The 22359-nt window shown below is 35.6% G+C and overlaps 1 non-coding gene across 1 annotated transcript; it reads right to left on the reverse strand.

Annotated features, from left to right (window-relative positions):
- Positions 1–21462: 21462 nt before the first annotated feature.
- Positions 21463–21569, reverse strand: LOC141650663 (small nucleolar RNA R71). The gene has a single exon (XR_012546683.1). It is a non-coding gene; the product is annotated as a small nucleolar RNA R71 (small nucleolar RNA).
- Positions 21570–22359: the final 790 nt, after the last annotated feature.

Below are 22359 nucleotides of genomic sequence, written 5' to 3' on the forward strand. Positions count from 1 at the left end.
AGCAATAACAGTCGAGGGAGGTGCTCTCTCCTCGACATGCTCCTCATTCATCATATTGTCAAACATACTCCCATTAATCTTCCTCGTCTCATGTTCCACCACATCAATGAGATGGCTGTCGAATTTCAAGATGGGAATTATGATAAGAATGTCGTGGTTCCATATGGGATATGGCTTTCTCTAATTTTCGAGAAGGAAGGTTTAGTGTTGAAAGGGAGTCCCGCTGTTGAGAAGCTAAGTGATGAGATGACTCCGGGTCTCCTTTCCCGAATGAATATGGAAATTCAAAATGGGAAATTGACAAAGAAAAATCTGGGAAGAGGTGATGCCACAGTTCAAGCTTCTGTTGATCTTGGCCTTGTGCTTAATAAGTTGGATCAACTCTTGGGAATGGTTAATCGCTTGGTTAAGGAGAATGCCAAGCTTCGGGATGAGATGAATGATTTGCGTACCATTAATGAAGATCTCCTTGAACGTCTTGACAAGAGGAAGTCATCCCCGTAACTTTGTTGTTGCCTTTTTAACCCTCCTTCTTCTTAAGCTTTTCGGCTCTTTGCTTTAGAAACTTATCTTACAACTCTTGGATGTTTTTCTTTTATGCTTGGAATTATTTGTGTGTGTTTTGACCTATTCTTGCTATCCTTGAACATGTTTTATCCTCCTTTGACGATGTCAAGAGGGGGAAGTAGTTCAACTATGCTATGTGTGATATTTTAACTCTTCGGCCAACGTTCACCATGACTGTGTCTTAGCTTCCATGATTAGAAGTTTTACCTTAGCCAAGCATGTTGCACCTTTCGACTACCTTGATCATGTTTATAAATTATGTTTATGCTGAAATGACCAAAGATCGACTAACCATGGGCTAAGGGGGAATATCACACATGTTTGGACTTGTCATCATCAAAGGGGGAATTTGTTAGAACACATTGTGTTGATGATGCCAAGTCCCTTTGTTATTTGATTGTTTGCTCTTAGTTGAAATGATTAGTGATTGAAGCAATCAAATGGACTTTCAACAATGATTCAAGATGATCAAGATAATCAAGAAAGTCAAGACATGATATTTTCTAAGCCTTAGTCGAAAAATATAAGAGTAAGTGCAACATTCTCATTTAAGTCAAGTAATGGCAAAACCATGCAACAGTACGCTGTACTGTGGTTTCTGGTACTACCATACGGAGGAATATTTTCGACCAAAAATGTTTTAAGTGTTAAAACTTTGCAAATTTCAAGCCTTAAACATTTGAATTTTCAAAAGCTTGAAAACAATCTGAAATTTTGGAGTCACAAAACCACTTGACTAAGCCTCTAGTTTTGTGCAAACAACTTTTACTAAAATGGCAAAGAAGACTTGTCAAACTTCTAAAGTAAGAAAAGTTTTTTGCCATTTTGGTTAAAGGTCACTTGTTGAGTGTAGTAGCTTAAATTTTCTGATTTCTTAAGCCCCAAGCCTATAGTCTAACACTTACCATCACTCAAGGCTACCATTTTAATATTGGATTTAATTTTTCTAAGTTGTACTTACCTAAGACTAAATCAACTATAAATAGAGTGTCTTAGTCACATTTATTTCTCAAGACTTCCAAAGCATTTATTGTAAAAACCTTGCAAATCATTTTTGCATTTAAAGCTTTGCTCTTCAAGTGTTTGCAAAACGTTTTTCTGATTTTAAGTCTTCAAATTGTTTTAGAAAAAAGCTGTAAAACCTCCAAGTATCAGTTCGCTGTACTGTGACATAATGAGTTTGTTCCATGATTCTCGTGTTAGATCTTAATTGTGATCTCCATGTTCATTTAGTGAACTCTTGAGATTCAAGATTCTGTAACACCTTGAGATAGAACCCATAAACTCTTGAAGCGGAGTAGCTTTAAGTTTGAGTGCAACCGGAGTAGGTTGGCGAGTTATTTTCATTGTAAGGGGTTTAGTAAGTTTGAGTAAATTTCTAAACAAGCAATAAAATAACGGTTGGACGTAGGCCTCGAAGTAGAGGCTGAACCAATTTTTAAAATGTCGTTTGTTTGTTCATTTACTTTTACGTTCTTCCATTTTGCTATTTCTCGCATGTACCTAATCAGTTCTGTGTCACAGTCACCTATACTGTGACATAGAACTGCTGTACCTTCTTGTGAAATTACATTCAATTAAGTCTCTCAAGTCTTGTACTATAATATTCTTTACTTAAGTTAATTAATTAACCAAGTTAAGGATAAATTTTTTAAAAGGTACACCTAATTCACCCCCTCCCCCTCTTAGGTGTTAATCGTTCTTAACTCTTCATTAACCCTCTTTGAAATGGAAGAATTGACTTACCCTTCATTGACCATGGAGTTCATAAGCTCCCTGAAGGTGTATAAGATAGAAACTCAAAACTATGTTGATTTCCGTTTTGAGAACAACAGTAGAAGCATGACTAAGACCGATTTTGGTAAATAGTTTGGTCTATTGAAATATGATAATTTTGAGAAAAAGCCTTTGAAGTATGATGCCGCACCCCTTTGGAAAGCTATTACCGGTCGAAAATTTGATTCTTTCCGGGAGTGCCATGCTTTATATGTTCACCATCCGGGCATAAGAGTATGGCAAAAGTTTGTGGGCAATACCTTGATTGCTAGAAAAGGCACCAACCACTTCACCGAACTTGATTTTGTCTACCTTGAGTCCTTCATGAATATCAATAGAAAGTTCACCAAAAAGCACAACATTCTTCAACTATTGCTTGATCGGTGGCTTGAGATTGATAATGGGAAAGATGGAGTGGCCTTCATTGTAAACGGCGGCTTGGTAACGAGGTTGGCTAAGCACTTTAACCCGAATTTCAACAAAGATAACACCTACAAACCGGTTAAAGGGAGCAACCTCCTTGATATGAGCACTATGATCAACAAATTCCATTGGGTCAAGAATGACAATCTTGACAACAAATATGAGTGGCTCATCAAAGAAGCTAAGTCGTTTGTCTTGCCTAGCAAGATTTGCGGTATCTCCATCAGTAGACCAAACTACCTATTGCCCGTCTCCAAGGAAGCCGAAGTGATAATTAGGCAACATAGGGAACCAATTGCAAAGCCCTCCTCCTCCACCATTGTGACTCCACCCTATCCCTTTGCTTACCAAGAATTCAAACCGAGTGGCTCTAATGTCGTGGTAGGCAACGACTATTTGACCCAATTAATGCAACAAATGCATAAAGAAGCTCACGATGATCGGGTGAATGCTTACCGTGCCCAATATCCACCCCTACTACATCTAGCTAGGCAAGGAATTCTTGATCCTTCATGTTCTTTGCATAGTTGGGCGGATAAGGAGGTATTCTTCCCAAATGCTTCTCAAGATGCCGAAATGGATAGTCGGGTGGGTAATGGAAAGGAGGTTGTTGTTTTTGAAGACGGGGAAGGTAATGATTCATGCCAAGAAGAAGAAGAGCAAGGTTCAAGTTCTAATGATGATGATGAGAGTGGTGAATCCTCCGGGTCAATGGAGGTGGACGATGAAGAAGATAATGAAGAAATTGATGATGCAAGTGACGATGATGATGACGGCAATGATGCCGGTGATGAGGATGTCGCAATGAGTGACAATTGAGGGTTGACAAGGCTATTTGTTGGATACCACACATGCGGGGTTGATTACTTGACTTCAAGCTATTCCATTGTGAGTTTCATACACCTCCTTTAGCTTTGCCTCTTTATCATGTTTTTAATCTTTATCTTCAGTATTTGTTTTGAGTCCTAGCAACATTTAATGGACTCCCACCTCGGTTCCATTGAGGTATCTCATTTATTGTTCCCATTTGAAAATCCAAAATGACAATTAGGATTCATGCATTGCATACTAACCTTGTGCATGAACTCCCCCTATTTTTACACTAGAAATAGTGTCTTACTTGGTTTGTGGAAGTTCACACACAAGAAATGCGAGTTAATTCAAATTAGCTCTCTGAACAATAGAAAGCATGCATCATATAGAATAGATTAGAATGCATCACTTACGTATATATGTGATATAGTTTGCATATTAGTGTAGAAATCATGCATATTCATTTAGCTTGCATTGCATAATTTCCAATCGTATTGGCCATTGAGGACAATGCCCATACTAGTGTGGGGATGGGAAATTCTAACTTAACTTTTAAAATAAAAAATTATAAAAATGGAAAAATTTCGAAAAACACAAAAATATGTTCTTTTATTTCACAAAAACAAAAACCATAAAAATTTTAAAATTTTAAAAATCCAAAAACATGTTCTTTCCTTTGTAGTGTAAAATTGTATATTATGTATATACTCGTGTTTTTGTTTGTCCTCTTATCACATTGGATCGACTACGCCACATATGAGACATGAGGAATATGAAGACCGCATGGTATGATATTTTCAATTTCCTTTTTTTCCTCTCTATGTTAATGACTATGTGGCTTTATTTTGGTTGATGCGGTACAAACCAATGTGATCCTAGGAGTATGGCACCGGTTTTTAGGAGGAGATAGGACACTTGTCCTAACTCTTCTATTTTGTCTAAAAAAGCTTATGACACACCTAAATCTAGCTAGCCTACAACCTCTACTAAATGCTCTTAATAAGAGCACTTGGACGGTTCACAAGAGATGAATGAGAGGATTTTTGTTCTTCTTATTTTTCACTCTACCATTACATGCAAACCTCTCTCTTATATTCATTTCATCTTTCTCTAAAACTTGAGAAATGATAATCTAAATTTTTCAATGAGATTACTAATATTATTAGTATAATATATTAGTATTAGTAATCAATTTTAAGGTAGACTACTAAATAAATATGTAGTTAATATTATTTAGTAGTGATAATGGCTAATCTTGGGCGTAATCAAGAGGAGGATCTCTACATTGGGATTTTGGAGGATCATCCTAATACTCATCATAGCTCAAGAACAAGTGAAGGTAGGAGACCTTACTTGTGCCCATAAATCCGAAAATTATAATGTAAGGGACATTGTTTTTCTTATTAATCTCTTATTTTGTTATGCATGCACTAGATCTAAAGAACACAAATTAAGAAGTTAATTAGTTCACTATTAGAAGAGTGTAATAATAGGTATATAAACCTAACAATTGGTATCAGAGCATAGGATGTTGCATGCATAATCGGTTACTGTTTTTCCGAGTTAAAATGTTAACATATAAAACTAAAAATTTGTGATTAATTAGATTAAGTCACGAAATCATGATGCATGTTATATATTCTGGTCCTAAAATATTTTTAGGTCATTTTTATGATTTATGGTTTTTTATTGCTCAATTTAATGATTTTTGGTGAAATAATTACATTTTTATTAGTAAAATGAACTTTTATTCACTAAAATAAGTTAACCTTTACTACTGGCCGTAATTTTTTAGTATGACCTCACATGAATATTTTATGTATTGTATGTAAAATCTCATATTAATGTGATTAATATTTCATGATTTATGATTTTTATGTGATAAAAATGACATAAATGGAGGTTAAATGACTAAAATTGGTTAAACTTAGTTTCTGACCTTGAAACTTTTATATGACCTCACATGCATATTTTACAAATTGTGTGTAAAATCTCGTGTTAATTTGATTAATATTGCATGATTTATGATTTTTATGAGATAAAAATAGATTAAAAGAGGTAAAATGGTTAAATATAGTTAAACTTCGAACAAGTCCATAAAACTTTAATATGTTGTCACATGCATGATATACAAACTGTATGTAAATTTTGAAATGAAATGATTTCATTTAGCATGATTTATGAATTTTTAGTGTAAAAATGGCATAAATAGTGATTATTTTAGCATAAATAGCTAAAACGAATTGCATGGCATGAGAAAATTATTTAAGGTTGAATTAATATCCCAATTATCAGATCTAAAGTTGTAAAATTGATTGGATTAATTTTTGTATACTTTAGATGTTTTATGAGATAAAACCGATAAATTGCAACTATATTTTCTAGAAATTAATTCCAAAATTTTAACCATGATTTTTGACATTATGAGTGTCATGGAATTATTCCAGAAAGTTCAAAAATTTTAAATTCAAATTTTGAAATTATTGTAATTTAATTTGGATTTATTTCATAAATGTTATGATTTTAAGGTCCAAAATGAGCATAAAATTAAATCAAGTTGAATTATTGTCAAAAATTGAGTGATGACTAATTTTTGAGTCCTAAGAGTGTTAGGATAATTAACTTGAGCTTAAATTTGATTTAAGTATTGATTTGTGATATTAAGAAGTTATTATCACGCATTTCCATAAAACCGGGTTATATAAATGATATAAGTTAAATAGGGCGATTTGGCACTTAATTTGGCATGATAGATACATCTTAGTATGGCCTTAGTTTTAATCAATATTACCCGTAATGAAAGAGAATATTGATTCGGTTGTAATTTAATGTGATCTCGTATCCTTTTTATCTTGACTAGTTTTTCATATTACAAATGTATAATAGGAATAGCTTTGTATTTTTATTATTATTTGTAAACATGGAGTTTCTTCTAGACGGTGCCATTCGGAAAGGCGTTGCGACGAAGACAGTGTTCTTGGAAGGCGTGCCACTTTAAGATTTAAGGGACCAAAGGAGTTGGTTTCCGAATTTGTAATAGATTATTTGATTTTCTATTTTAGGAAGGCCATACTAGGAATTTAGTATTGTTGCTTTGCATTTCTTTTAATATGTTGCATGCATTGCCAAATCGCCATAACAACACATGCATTTCATATCGAGTCATCGACCGTGTCAATTATAATTATCGTAGTTTACCTTTTTAGTTCACTTAAAACGTGATAGATAATAAATTGACAAGACCTCTCACTTATAATAATTGAGAATTAGCCTTACCAAATAGTAGAAACCATGAGTCCCAATTTCATGAGGAAGTAGGCTCGGCTTACCGGGGTACTAAACTTGTTAAGTTGGGTAAGTGGATAATAAAATGTTATTACATCGAAATTTGGATTCAGCTCAACATAAGTATTCGTGACCGTAGTCGCATGTGTTCCAGGCTAAAGATAAATATTAAAGTAATTTTTATCGACCGAGAGTTCTAGAAGTAGAATCGATTAATAAGGGATGAATCGGCTGACCGTGCCCGAGTTAATATGAATTTGGATCTCGAAATCATTTATAATAGTTGGGTAGAGGTCACTATATAAATGCTTAAAACTTGTTTAAATGTTTACAAGTATTATTAAAACGATAGATGTAAATTATTTCCTTCATTTCCGTTTTTGTAGTTATTTATTCGCAATGGATTCATCTAATACTCTTACACCAATCACCATTAATTCATGGCTCCAATCATTCGATGGAAAGTGCTCCGAGTATGACAATGATACGATTAGAGAATTACGCTTTGGCATTGGTCGGGATGGAAATCTTTGCTACTTTACCACTTCCACACCTCCCACTCCAATATTTATGCCCACCAATTTGATAAGAGAATCTTGTGAAGAAAATCTCACTAATCCTAAGGCATCCTTGTTTGAAGAAACAAGGAGAAATATTAATTTCGGTGGGAGTTCTAGCAAGAATGTTGTTGCAATTGAAAGGAGTAATGGTATTATTAAAGGAAAGGCAAAGATGGGTAAGAAACCCAAACCTAATAATGAATTGGAAATGGATAGTGAGACTACCACAACCAAAACCAAGAAGGGTGCCCAATCTTACGGAGAATGTCATTATTGTAATGCCATGGGCCATTGGAAGCGAAATTGCCCCAAGTATTTGGGAGATATCAAAGTTGGACTTGTCATTCCAGTTAGGGTGAAGGAGTGTGGAAGCACTTAGCAAGGGTAGCATGGATCGCCAATTCGCAAATGGAACTAGAGTAGCCGCCATTTCAAAGGTAGCCCTTGTGATTGCCTTAGCTAAGTGATTTTAAATTGAATCTACATAATGGTGATTATGTACCCATTTTGTCTAAAATATTATTTCCATGCTAGACATGGAAGGATTCATATTTCGCCATAAAAAACAATCGTTGTATTTTGTTTGAAAATTGACATACTTCCCTTAATGGTATTGATGCTTTGGACACTTCCAACTCAACTAAAGATATCTATAACATACAAACCAAAAGACTCATAACTAGTGATCCAAATGATTTGTACATTTGGCTTTTTCGATTAGGTCACATAAATGAGAAATGCATTAAAGGGCTAGTGTCGTCTAAATTTATTGAACCATTTGATTTTCAATCATATGGTATATGCGAATCTTGTCTCCTTCGCAAAATTGATTCATATTCCCTTTAGTAGTAAAGGGACACAAGCAAGCGATTTGTTAGGACTAATACATGCCGATGTATGTGTTACAATGAGCATCACTGCAAGGGGAATTTATGACTACTTCGTCACTTTTACCAATGATTTAAGTAGATATGGGTATGTTTTCTTAATCAAAAATAAAGTGAAGCATTTGAGAAATTTAAAGAATTTCTAAATGACGTAGAGAACCAATTGACCAAAGTACTAAAGCATTACGATCCGATCATAGTGGCAAATATCTAAGTAATAAATTTGATTTATTAAATGTGGATTATGACCTTGTGTCACTACCTATAAGATCAAACTAATATGAGTCGGTTTGAGTTATCAAACACAATTTTGGGAATTTGCAATCCAAAACGGACACGTTATTAAAAACGGATGGTCAACCAGGAGATACGTAAAATAGAAAGTCTATTTAACAAATGACATGGATCAGGCTCGCATATTACATGAATCAAACTGCCATGATAGAGCTGGTCTTTTATGTGCTAACACGTCAGTCTAGACAAACTTCCAATTACTTCACCATATATGTTTGTAACTCACAAAGCTATCTCTTAAGAAGATAGATGTATTTCTAAGAGATGGAGTGGGAGTAGATTAGATCGTCACAAACATGACTTATAGTTATTGTGTTACTTTTTGAAAGTAATGGAACTATAATCTATAAAGATAGAGTGGGAGTATAGCACACATGTCTTATTATTAAAATGTTGCTTTTCGAAAGTAATGGTATTATGACCTTGTCCCAAATCGACCTTGTTGCATACAAGCCATAGCATTACAATCCAAAGATTGTTACTCAAGAGTAGATTTACTTTAAGGCGATGGTCTCCTTAAAGTAAATAGAGATTTAGAGTACTTCAATTCATAGATTGACATGAAGATGTTGATCAAGATAAATTATGTTAGGAATTGCCACATTTCATTTTAATGAAGAATGACAAATGATATTAAAAATTCGCTTTTCTAAAATGGGAATTTAGAGAAGGATGTGTTTGGAACACAAAACCTTAGATGAAGATCTAAGAATCCTAACATATTATGGATAGCTTTCTTAAGTGATCCTAGAATGGTCTTAAGCAAGCATCGAAGGATTATATTTTTCGTTCATGTAATAATTAAGAATGGTTTCATTCACGTGATTGAAGAATCATGATTATACATGAAGTTAAGTGGGAGCTAGAATTATTTTTCCCATGTCTTATATGTTGAAGACATATTACTTATTGAGAATAATGTACCAATGCTCTCTTCTCTCAAGAGTGATTGGGAGACTAGGAAAAGGTGCGACGTATTCTAGATTTTTGAATCTATGTGAGAGAATATTGGCATAGAGTTGAGAGTCTTATGATGATAAGATCTTTCATATTTGTTTAACATCAACAAGGTTGAATAGGTTATTCATGTTGATGAAAGTGGAATTGCTATGATGGAGTCATAGTCATTCACTGAACCTATTAAGTAGTTGATTACATGAAGTCGATTTCTAATGTTTCCGCCATTGGAACGATCATGTATGCCAACAGACGCACATGCCATGATGTAACATATGCTAAGAGCATGATAAGTCAATAACAAGTTAATTCGAATGATGGCTCGTGAAAGCCTTAAAGAACATCCTTGAGATTCTTGAGAAGAATTAGGGATTCGTTCATCTGTTTGGATGATATACTAAGTTATGTGTTGAAGGGTTGCACAAACTTTAGTTTCCAAACCGAAAAGGATTTGTTGAAATCCTAGGGTGTTATTATTGACTTAGGATTAAGAGACTAGAAACGTTTTTTTAGTTTCGACCATTGCAAATTCTACAAAAGGAATCTATGTAAATTGTGATAAAATGGTCAACGTAAGGAATGAGAGTATATTCCTCTACCAATGACTTTATCACAAGTTATGTGATAACAGTGGGAGCATCTTTCAAGTTAAAGAGCCCAAGTCTAGTAAGAAGACTAGACATACACTTAGAGATAAATTCAAGTTATTAGAAATAACATTGAATGGAAGGAAATAGCAATTCATAAAGTTGGAATATTTGGACATATGGTATATCGACTTGCCAAGCTTTTATTCCATTTCAACTAGTGTAAAAGGTACACTAAAGATTATAAGATATGAAGTAGTAATAGTGTATTGACTATTCATATATGATAATCGCATTTATCGTTTGAGTTTATTTAAACTCACCCTTTACTTTTTTATATCCAAATGGGTTGTAGAGACAAATTGAACCCCATTAAAGTGAACTGGATTGACATAGTATTCGCCCCTAGTTACTTGGAAGAGGTGACGTCTCGAAGTGACTAGATTGTGATGCGATTGATGGCAAGTTCAAGTGCCATAGAGTCATATGGGATGACTAATCGATCACATAGGCAGACTGTATGGAACACTCTGTAGGGCAGTGACCGCTTATCGAGTTCTGGTAATTCATAAAGCCTGGTCGTGGCAAGAGCTGCTATAGTAATCTTATGAGTCAATTCTTTTGATTAGAGACTATTCACGCAAGTTGGCACAAACTTCTGATTAGCTTTGATTTATGCTCTACGACTGTCGTAAATGAGGTCAAATGAGTATATTTTGGGTTATGATGAGCTGTGGCTAAACAAAGGGAATAGTGCGATAGGAATTGTCCACCCCCTTGTCAGGGTTGTTTGAAATCTCAAGGCCACTCAAGGAGTAGTGAACTGGAAATGCGTGGCCACGCTCAGAAAGTATCTATGGTAGATAATTCCGGTCAGACAATTACACTCAAAATCGAGGAAACCACTCAAGATATGATCAAATGCAAGTACGACCTGTGAGACACCTTGTATTGAGTGGGAGATTGTAATAGGACAAGAGAATTGGTGCCGCACACTTGTCTCGGATAAGTGGGAGATTGTTGGAGTATGTGTCCTCAACAATAGTGCGATCACATGTTTAAATCTCATATTAAGAATACGTAAGGGATGATTCATTTATATAGTCAACTGATCAACATTTATCAGTAATGATCGGCTAACTAGAGTTAGACATTACTGTCGTTTGACGGTGGTGATCAGTTGATCCCTTATGGTCACACCTAAAGGATGATGCCCTTATCAATAAAGTTAATTAGTTGTATTTTGATACAAGTTATTTAATTCCTTAAATATGAACAATTTATATTTATGAGAGAAAATATGTATCTTATTGTAATGTGATTAAATAAGATTCGATTTAGTGAATTAATTTGTTAATTCACTAAATTATGTTGAGGTTTTATAAATGTTTCGAGTTAGAGGTAATTAGTTATTTACATTTACAAGAGGTTGTAAATTTAACTAACTAGTTATTATGGTACCCATTATATGTTGATATAATGATAAAACATTACTCAATAAGTTGAGTGAATATATGTTTATTAATTTGTCATATAATTGTTGTATGATCAAGTTAATATTTAATTATGTAAGATAATTAAACATAAGACTTATAAGCATTTGTGGGACAAATATTATAAGACAAAAACGGACCATAATAAGAGCATGGCACCGGTTTTTGGGAGTAGATAGGACACTTGTCCTAACTCTTCTATTTTGTCTAAAAAAGCTTATGACACACCAAAATCTAGCTAGCCTACAACCTCTACTAAAGCTTTTGCATGTGATAAATTTTGAGAAGACCAAAATGCTCTTAATAAGAGCACTTGGACGGTTCACAAGAGATGAATGAGAGGATTTTTGTTCTTCTTATTTTTCACTCTACCATTACAAGCAAACCTCTCTCTTATATTCATTTCATCTTTCTCTAAAACTTGAGAAATGATAATCTAAATTGTTCAATGAGATTACTAATATTATTAGTGTAATATATGAGTATTAGTAATCAATTTTAAGGTAGACTACTAAATAAATATCTAGTTAATATTATTTAGTAGTGATAAGGGCTAATCTTGGGCACAATCAAGAGGAGGATCTCTACATTGGGATTTTGGAGGATCATCCTAATACTCATCATAGCTCAAGAACAAGTGAAGTTAGGAGACCTTACTTGTGCCCATAAATCCGAAAATTACAATGTAAGGGACATTGTTTTTCTTATTTATCTCTAATTTTGTTATGCATGCACTAGATCTAAAGAACACAAATTAAGAAGTTAATTAGTTCACTATTAGAAGAGTCTAATAATAGGTATATGAACCTAACACCCACTCCAAGAGGGATGTGCACATTAATGGCTTGAGTTACGGAGGGACTTGTGTGGTTGAGACACGACATCTGGCAGGGGATCTGGTTGGCTTCCGGACCCGGTACGTCTGGGCGTGTCCCGGTACCTGTTTGTGGTTATCGGTATGTCTGGGAGTGTCCCGGTACCAGTGCGGTTGTTGATATGTCTGGGCGTGTCCCGGTACCGTGGTGGTGGTTGTTGATGGTGGTTCATTCATATCATGGTCATATTGTATGTACACACACTCGAGTCGAGTCACACTATTTATTTAATGAAACTGGCTCTTGCGTGTTAGTGTCTTTGTCACCTATCTCTTTTGGGGTGGCCTGTGTCGATCCATATGATATCCTTTGGTCATATTGGGAGCAGTTTATGTTCAGGTTGTTTGGATAGTACGCGGGAGATGGGACGAGCTTCATGATATCACGGGAGGAGTCTAGTTGGCTAGATAGTATAGATGTCACGAGTTGTATTTTATTTATTCATTTGTTTACGTTTATGTAATTCATTAAACATTACATTAATAAAAATGTTCTTGATTGAAGTTTTGAAACACTACCTCGGGAAACCGAGATGCTAACGCTCCAATTATCTTGGCCGGATAGTTGAGGTGTTACATAATATATATTCATGAAACCTGCATTGTTTTTCAATGTGGGATAAATAACATACTCAGAATTAGACCATGTTTTTTCTACTTAGTTCGACATCCAACCAGATCCCGAATACCGAATACGGAGAATTGCTACTCATTATATCTAATAGTTATATTTAAATTTAATAATATGATCAAGTACTCTCTATTAATATTTGTACGTTGTTTTTCTTCAATTTTTTTTTTATCATAATTGAGATACGGAAATTTCCCGTGGTACTCTTTAATTTTGTCAGATTTTCCATGTTACCCCTACTTTTAAGAATCTGCCTATGATACTCTTGAGGTTCCATTTTTTTGCCCATGGTACCCCCTAATGTAAAGGCTGTTAAATGGACTGTTACGTTTGATGGTGTGGCAATAAAATAACTATTAAAAAATAATACCCCATTTATTGTTTTATTGGTACGGATATCTCTCTCTTTTAAATGAAAATTTAATTAACCATATCATTATAATATTGAAAATTTCACATGGTAACCTTGAACTTTGATAGATTACACATGTTACCCCTACTTATAACTTGTGACGCCTTTTTATTTTGTTTTCTACTACACAAACACTTCATTATCTAATTCCTAAATCCACATTTTATTTAATAAACTAACATTTAATACCTAAATAAAAAAAACACAAATAGCTTGGCATGCTCAATTACTCATTTAGTTACTCATAGGAGTAAAGGCGTTATGCAAAAAAGTAAAAACAAGGGTATTATATGTAGAAACTTAAAATTAGGGGTATTATGTGTAATCTACCAAAATTCGAGGGTACCATGAAAAATTTCCGTTATAATATTGACCATTTTATCGCTCTTTCTCCCACCTAAAAAAATGTTACAACTTTAAAAATTTAACATTTAATTCAAGATTATGTTTAAAGTCTCTTATATAATAAGTATACTTTGAGAGATTCAATATATTTGGGGTGATACCTAAGTTCCAAGGATAAATCCTATTTATAATCATGGGATAACCCCACCTTATGACAATCTTCTGATGTGGGAAAATTCAACTATTTATACGTAGTATATATTTATCACACCTACATTATTTTTCAATATGAGACGAATAACTTATTTAAAAGTACACCATATTTTTTGAACCTAATTCGACGTCCAACCCGATTTAATAATAAGCAAATACTATATTATCTATTAATATTCATACATTTGTTTTCTATTTTTTTTATCATAATTAAAATATGTGCAAATGATATGAACCTATACTCTAACGATAGAATTTTTTTAACACAATTCTAATTATATTATTTAAACGTAGTATATTTACCACACCTACATTATTTTTCAATGTGAGACATATAAAATCTATAGGTAGAAAATATAATGATATAAACTTTTAAGAGCTCTCCAAGACAATACTTAAGAGACTCAAAAGATTTTGGGTTGATGTCTAAGTTCCAAGGATGCCTCCTATTTATAATCATAGAATCACCCGCCTTATGCTATATTTCGATGTGGAAAAATTCTATTTTTTATATGTAGTATATTTGTCACACCTATATTATTTTTCATTGTGAGACATATAACATACTATGAAATACACCATCTTTAATATGTGCAAGTTATATGAAATTTATATATACTCTAATGATAGAATTTCTTACCATGAATCTAATAATATTACTTTCATAATTTTTTACCGATATTATTTTGCCAAATGAAATGACACGGGTGTCGCAACCCTATAAAAAATAAAACCAACCGGTCTCTATAAAATATAGTAGAGGCAGTCGGGTATCGTATCCACAGGGAGGCGGTCACTATCTACTCGCTATTCTACTCTGTCTAAGGTCACAAAACGGGGGTTTGAGTTGTTTTGACTAAACTAAAGAATTGGAATAAAGCAATAAGAGTAGAAACAATTGAGATCAAAAAGAGGGAAAGATGCCAGGATGTCGGTTCACCATGATATTACACAAATCAGCTAAAGGTAGGTCAGCCAGTCTGATGTGAGAAGGGTAAAGGAAAGGTCCTCTCGGTCCGCTATCCACCCTAAAATACTACTAACTTAGCTTTCACCCTCATTAGCGTAATCTATTGTTCATAACAAGTCTATTCATTCCAATCACTCGATCTCTGTCTGAATTTAACCAGTTTAATTGATTCAGTTGCATGCATTCAACCTAACAATTACAATTATATTGCTACGAAACAATTCTCACAACAAAACCTTCTAAACCAATTAAAGCATCATCGATTAACTATTATGGCTCCCCTGATCCTAGCTTTAGAGAAATTAGCTATGCATAATGGTAAATAATGAAAGATCATAGATCCATATTAGACTCTCTAATAAAAAATAAATTATCTCATAATTTATCATTTAGGTAATCTATGTAACATGCATGCAAATATAAAAGCATTAAAAATGAAAGTTTAAGGAAAAACAATTTCCTTACATTGATATTATGGTAAAATGGGCACAAACTAGTTCACCTTACTAGTTTGTTCTTGAGCTTATAACAAATGGATGATCCTCCTTACAAATCTTCAAAGAGAAGATCTCCTTCAAGATACATCCAAGAACTTAACCCAAAAATAATAACAAGTATTTAACTAGAAACTTGTTAAAATTATACCCTTGATAATATTTTAATATTACTTACTCTCTTAGTAAATATTAATTTTTGTATACTAACAATCTTAGTAAGAGAATGCTCTATTATTTTTGGAGAGAAAAAGATACACATGCAAAGATGTTCAGTGATGTTGTGTGTAAAAATGAGCAAACATCTTGAGTGTATATGGGGGGAAAACCGGTGGGAGGGTGGAGTATTGGAGTGGACAAATTGTCTTATATTATTTAATCTTACATAACATGCAAAATCTATATAAGATAACTTATGGAAGTATATAAAGTAAGGTGAAATGATTATGTTCCTAATCATCCACTACTCTATTTTACACGGTCCACTTGCCCATTTACGGGTCCATATTGGTTCTTATATTTGTCGCACAAGTACGTGTAATTTTATTTTAAACACCGTTTCATGTTTAAATACTTCCATAATTAATTCGTCTAAATCACTCCGTAAATATACGTGTACCACTACACATATTATTTACGTACTAATATTAATCACATTAATCAATTAGTACAATTTTAGTGAATTAACAATTAATTTACTAAAACCCGTCTCCCAAAATTTATTATTCAATTATCACATAATTAAATAATAAATGCCGTTCCTCGAGTTCGCAACTCGAATTCTCTCTTAAAATAATTGACTAACCTCTTAGTCTACAAATCAAGGGACTAAATAAATTGTATCTCATACAATTAATTAGTTGTCTATTGGGGTTCGTTCCTATAGGTGTGACCGAAAGGGGTCAGTTGATCACCGCCGTCTCACGACAATAACGTCAAACTCTAGTCAGCCAACCGTTATCGATTTACGTTAATCAACTGACGAGGATCAAATAATTAAATATCTGATGATATTCCATTAATGAGATTTATTATGTTAACGCACTATTGTGGAGGACACTAACTTCAACAATCTCCCACTTGTCCGACACAAGGTGTGCGCTACCAATTCTCTTTTCCGTTTTAATCTCCCACTCAATGCAAGGTGTCTTTCAGGTCGCACTTGCACACGAACATATCGCGAGTGGTTTTCTCGATCGGGAGTGTGACTACCTGACCGGAAAAATCTCTCACAGATTACTTCCGAGCGTGGCCACGCATTTGTAGTCATTAACTCCTCGAGTGGACTTGAGATATAGTTACCCAACGTGGGTGGACAATTCCTGTATGCCCTATCTATCTTATTGCACAATACAGCTCACCATGACCTAGGAAATGCCCTTTTGGCCTCCTTTCACGGCACGACCTAGGACAAAAACCAAAGTCATTCGGAAACACCACTTGCTCAGATAATAGTCTCCAGTCAAAAGAATCGACTCATTAGAACATCTTAGAGATCCCCGCCACGACCAGGCGTCTATAATAGAACTTAGGGACTCTCTGTAACACCCCCTCATACCAAAGTACCTTACCAGGACTACCCCAGCATGAAAGGTTGTTACCATCTCGGTTGCCCGAGGTTATATATATCAAAAGCAACAGTCCAAACACATTTATTAATGTACGGTAGTTATAAAAGTTACATAGTCTCCAAAATCTAATAAACGAATTATCCAAAAGGCAACAACTACCAAAACAATAACTAAGGCTCGTGATGGTGTCATCTAATCCAGCGTGGTGACTCTCCCATGATCGCCCCAAGCTCAATAAATGTATCACTGTCACAATCGCTCACCATCCCCGAATGGATCACCGCAGTTTTACAAAACAACAACACGGGGTCGATACTACTCAATCAATATAAGACAACAAACATTACCACCCGCTGATCATCGATCTCACACACGAGAACCGACTACACACCGAAGTGTGTAGCCCCGCCAGATTACCCATCGCAACAGGTAATCCTCGCGCCGATGGGTGACCGCACCCATCCCCACCTAGTCCAGCTCATCAACGAGCGACTAACAATCCCTGTCCCTTAATGTGCACATCCCCTCCCGTGACGGGTTCCACGGAGGGCAAACTAGGGTGTGAAGCCACTCCCGCAAGTGACCCCACCACAATCACACACACACACACAGCATCACCGCTGTCACAACACCACAACCGTCACAACACAACCACACCAACACAGTCTCCACAACACCCATCCTCCGATGATCAGCAGATAACAACAATTATGAACATATGCAATCTCAATCAATTAACAGTACTGAGTAGGAGAAACCCTACCTTTTCGCAATCCGCTTACGCTGCAATCAACCATACAAATGCATAACAAATATCACATCGTCACCTACAACAATAATCACATAATACAATTACACATTGCACAATCCCATTTTCCCCAATTCCATACATACAGTAACCCCAACAGAATACAAATGACAAGGGAATGAAACTTACCAACAGTAGAATAAGAGACTACACGCAAGGATCACGACGATTTGCACACACAACGAGATTAGGGGATGATTAGGGAGTGATTAGGGAGTGATCGTCAAATGATTAGGGTTGGAAGTGATGTTTTAGAAACTGACGTCGAATATAAAATAACCCTAACATTCCCTAATCAAACCGATAAAATAACATTCGCCAGACCGGATACTCGGTCGAGTAAAGCTATACTCGGCCGAGTATCATCTACTCGGTCGAGTATTCTCCATACTCGGCAGAACCAAAACAGACTCCACAATTAACACTACTCGGCCGAGTAGGCTCTACTCGGTCGAGTACACAACTTAACAAAATCCGTAGTGTTACAATCTTCCCCCCCTTAAAAAGAACTTCGTCCCCGAAGTTCCAACCCAATCTATAAAACATGGACACCTAACACTAACTCCACAAACCACTCTTCCTTCCACAACATGGCTCACGATATCGTCTCAACTATAGCTTAGACTCCCAATACTGACTCATAGGCTCCCAATACTGACTCCATAACATTACCGAATAGCCACAATATAATGTTTCCAATCTTGTCTCACTTCCATAACACTCAATAGCACTCAATCCACAAAAGAAGGTCAACCATCAAAACGGAATGTTACATTCTACCATCCTTAAAATGAACTTCGTCATCGAAGTTTACTCAAACACATAAACATCATCTTCCAACTGTCAAAACTATCGGACTCATAATCATCATCATTCAACTGTCAACACTATTGAAATATTTTCTCATTCCTAAACATCGAACTACTACCAGCACGGTCATGACCTTTAATAAAATCAAAACAAATATCCGTCCTTTATGCTACACCAACACTCTACTTCCAATTATACTACCATATGCACAACCATCAAAAACTCTTTCTGATGTGACCATAATTGGCGCATATTTAGCCCCCGAATTAGCCTTGTTCCCATGCTTTTTAGTGCCTATTTGGGTCATTTCTTATCTTTAGTTCTTTGTTTTGCATATTCTTTGAGATTTTGATCCCTTGGTAGGAAAGGAGTAAGAATCTTGCATTTTCATGGCAAAACGAGACTAAATTGATCGAATTCAATGACCAAGCATCAAGGAGAGACAAGATTAGAAGGCCTTTGTACATATTATAGTAGAAGAGCAATGTTGAGAAAAGATCCTTGAGTCCCCAAGGAAATCCCCAAGGAATTTATGAAGAAAATGGAAGAAAAGAAGAAGAATTGTTCGATCGACAATCCGAGCGGATTGTCACCAATCCGTCCGTCCCAGCAAAGAAGACAATCCGAGCGGCTTTGCCACAATCCGCTCGGATTCCCCCTCCACAATCCGCCGGATTCAATCGAATCCGCTCGGATTCCAACGCGTAATCCGCCCGTCCCGACCCTATTCCGCCCGGATTCTAGCAAAGCACGGATTGTCTTCTCCAAGCTACGAAGAAAGAAGCCCTTCTCTCAGAAAATACCGGAGTCTCCTTGCTCAACTTAAAAAGTGTAATTACTAGTTTAGCCCTTAGTTAACCCTAATGCATCCTCCCTAATTCTCACTATAAATACCCCATTAGTCTAATTAGAGGAGCATGTTCTTCTTATCAATAATTAGTGTAGTTAATATCAATCAAATCTCTCTTTAATATTGTAATCAAGTATTAATCAAGTTTTAATCCAAGTTTTAGTTCTTCAATCTCTCTTTTGTTCATCCTTTATTTTGGGTAATTGAAGATTATTTGGGTTATTGTTGGGAGATTGACAACCTCTCAATCAAGCATTCAAGTACTTCTATTATTCTTGCTTTATTATCGGAATCATTAGTAGGTATAATCTCTTAATCCCTTTTTAATTATTGCTAATTACTTTTATTTGTTCATCATGTTTCACTTTGTTAGTATGATTGACAACCTTGCTAGCATGTTCAACATGATAATGAGTGAGTAGTCTCTTAGCTAGGGTTAATGGGTGATTAGGGGAAACCAACATGGGGAATGATTCATGCTTAAATTAATATGCTTTCATGTTTTATTTGCTTGCTTGTTTTGATCTCAACTCATGCACATGTTATATTTGATGAAATGCTAAGCCTATGAATCCTTGCATTTACTATCATCTCCTATCTTTTCAATGAGACTTGTAAGACATAACCCAACTCGAGTCTCATTAGACCATGCATGTTGTTGAGTAGGGAAGATTAAGTCGACTTGTAGGTGTTGTACAATCTAATCGATTCGGCTCCGGGACCCAAACTTTCCTAGGATTGTAAGATATAACCCAACTCAATCCATCACAACAATAATTGCTTGCTTATAATTTGAGAACATGTTTGTATGATCATATCCCATGATTCCCCTATGACCCCATGACACCCTAGTGCCTTTAATCAATTGTTTACACCCCTTTAATTCATCTTGCTTGTTTATTTTCATTGCTATTTTAGTTTAGTAACCTTCTACATCAACCCAATTTGTGACACCCCTTAGACACCACTAGTTACAATAGAATTCTCATTTCAACTCCCGTCCCTTGGGATCCGACCTTTACTTGCCTCTTTACTAATTGTAGAGTTGCTTGTGGAGCTATAAATTGTGTTTTGATTCAACCGTGACCAACGACCACATCTTAATTTGTGAACACTTAGCGGTATCGCATCAAAAATGGCGCCGTTGCCGGGGACGGTGTTTGTTTGATTTAGATTTCTTTTTATTGTTATTAGTTGTGTCTTTCTTTGCCTTGAGGAAGTAAAACTCCTCAAGGTTTGTTCTAATTGTTTTCGAGTTGTTTGATATTTTGCATGTCTAGAAGGTTACAAGGTGATTTGTTACCTTTTGACCGTGAAATCGAAAGAACCTTGACGAACAATAGGAGACTTGTTAGGAGGAATTTAAGAGGTATTAGTGAAGTTGTTCAACCCACTAGTGAGTTTGTCAATCCTTTCGCAATAGAAGGAGAAGAAAACCCATTACACAATACCCCACAAAATCCACCTACAATGCCAAAATTCTCGTCACACTCCGTACCCACCGAGGAGAATCTACCAAATGGTACTCCTACACCACAACATCTCACCGGAAATTTTATTGCCAAGTCCGCCTTCATCCAATTAGTTGAGAGGAGCCAATTTTGGGGGATGCCTAGTGAGGACCCTCATTCTCATATGGAAACCTTTTGCGATTATTGTGATGCTATCTCTCAAACGGGCGTGACTCAAGACCAAATTAGATGGGTCTTATTTCCTTTTTCCTTAATCGGCACCGCGAAGCAATGGTTGAAGGGCCTTGATAAGGCCACCCTTGGAATAGATTCTTGGAAGAAGTTGGCTCTAGCTTTCTACAAAAAATTCTACCCACCGGAAAAGACTAACATGCTAAGAGCTCAAATTACGGGTTTTAAGCAAAGGGATGAAGAGTCTTTGTATGAAGCTTGGGAGCGGTTCAAGGGAATTTGTCGCTCATGTCCTCACCATGGACTTAGCGAATGGTTTTTGGTGCAACAATTTTGGAACGGTCTTTATGAAGACTCAAGAAATATCCTTAATATGGGATCGAATGGGATGTTCACCGAGGTTGATGACAACCAAACTTGGGGCAAAATTGAAGAGATGGCAATCCACAATTCACAATATAGTAGGCCTCGCAAGGCTACTAGAGGAGGAAAGCACGAAGTGGACGCCGTTACTCAATTAGGTGCCTAACTAAGCTCCCATATCGACACAATCAACTTGAAGTTTGAACAAGCTATGGCTAGACTTGAGGAAAACTCAAAATCATCAAAGCATCATGTTAATGCCATGACGGCATCCTCATCAATCCCAAGTGGGATATGTGAGAATTGTGGAACTTTGGGTCATGACCCAAGTGAGTGTAGGGGTACAACCGAACAAGTTAATGCTTTCCAAGCATATAAAAGTGGTACCCCTTATTCAAATTTTTACAATGAAAACACCAAATTCCATCCAAATCTCTCATACAAAAGCCAAAATGTTCAAAACCCTCAAACAACATACACTCCACCACCCATGAGAAACCAAAATCAAAGACCCTTTTACAATCAAAACCAAAGTTACCAAAATCAAAATCCATACAATCACCAAAATGACCAAGGTTTTGATGTCCAAAAAGCGGTCCTCCAAATGCAAAAGAATCAACAAGAATTTTTCACTCAAATGCAAAAAGATAGCCAATCAAAGGAAACCACCATCAACAACATTCTAGCTCACACCAAGATGTTGGAAACACAATTGACTCAACTAGCATCTTCA

The sequence above is a fragment of the Silene latifolia genome, chromosome 3, assembly GCF_048544455.1.
Source record: "Silene latifolia isolate original U9 population chromosome 3, ASM4854445v1, whole genome shotgun sequence".
Lineage (NCBI taxonomy): Eukaryota > Viridiplantae > Streptophyta > Magnoliopsida > Caryophyllales > Caryophyllaceae > Silene > Silene latifolia.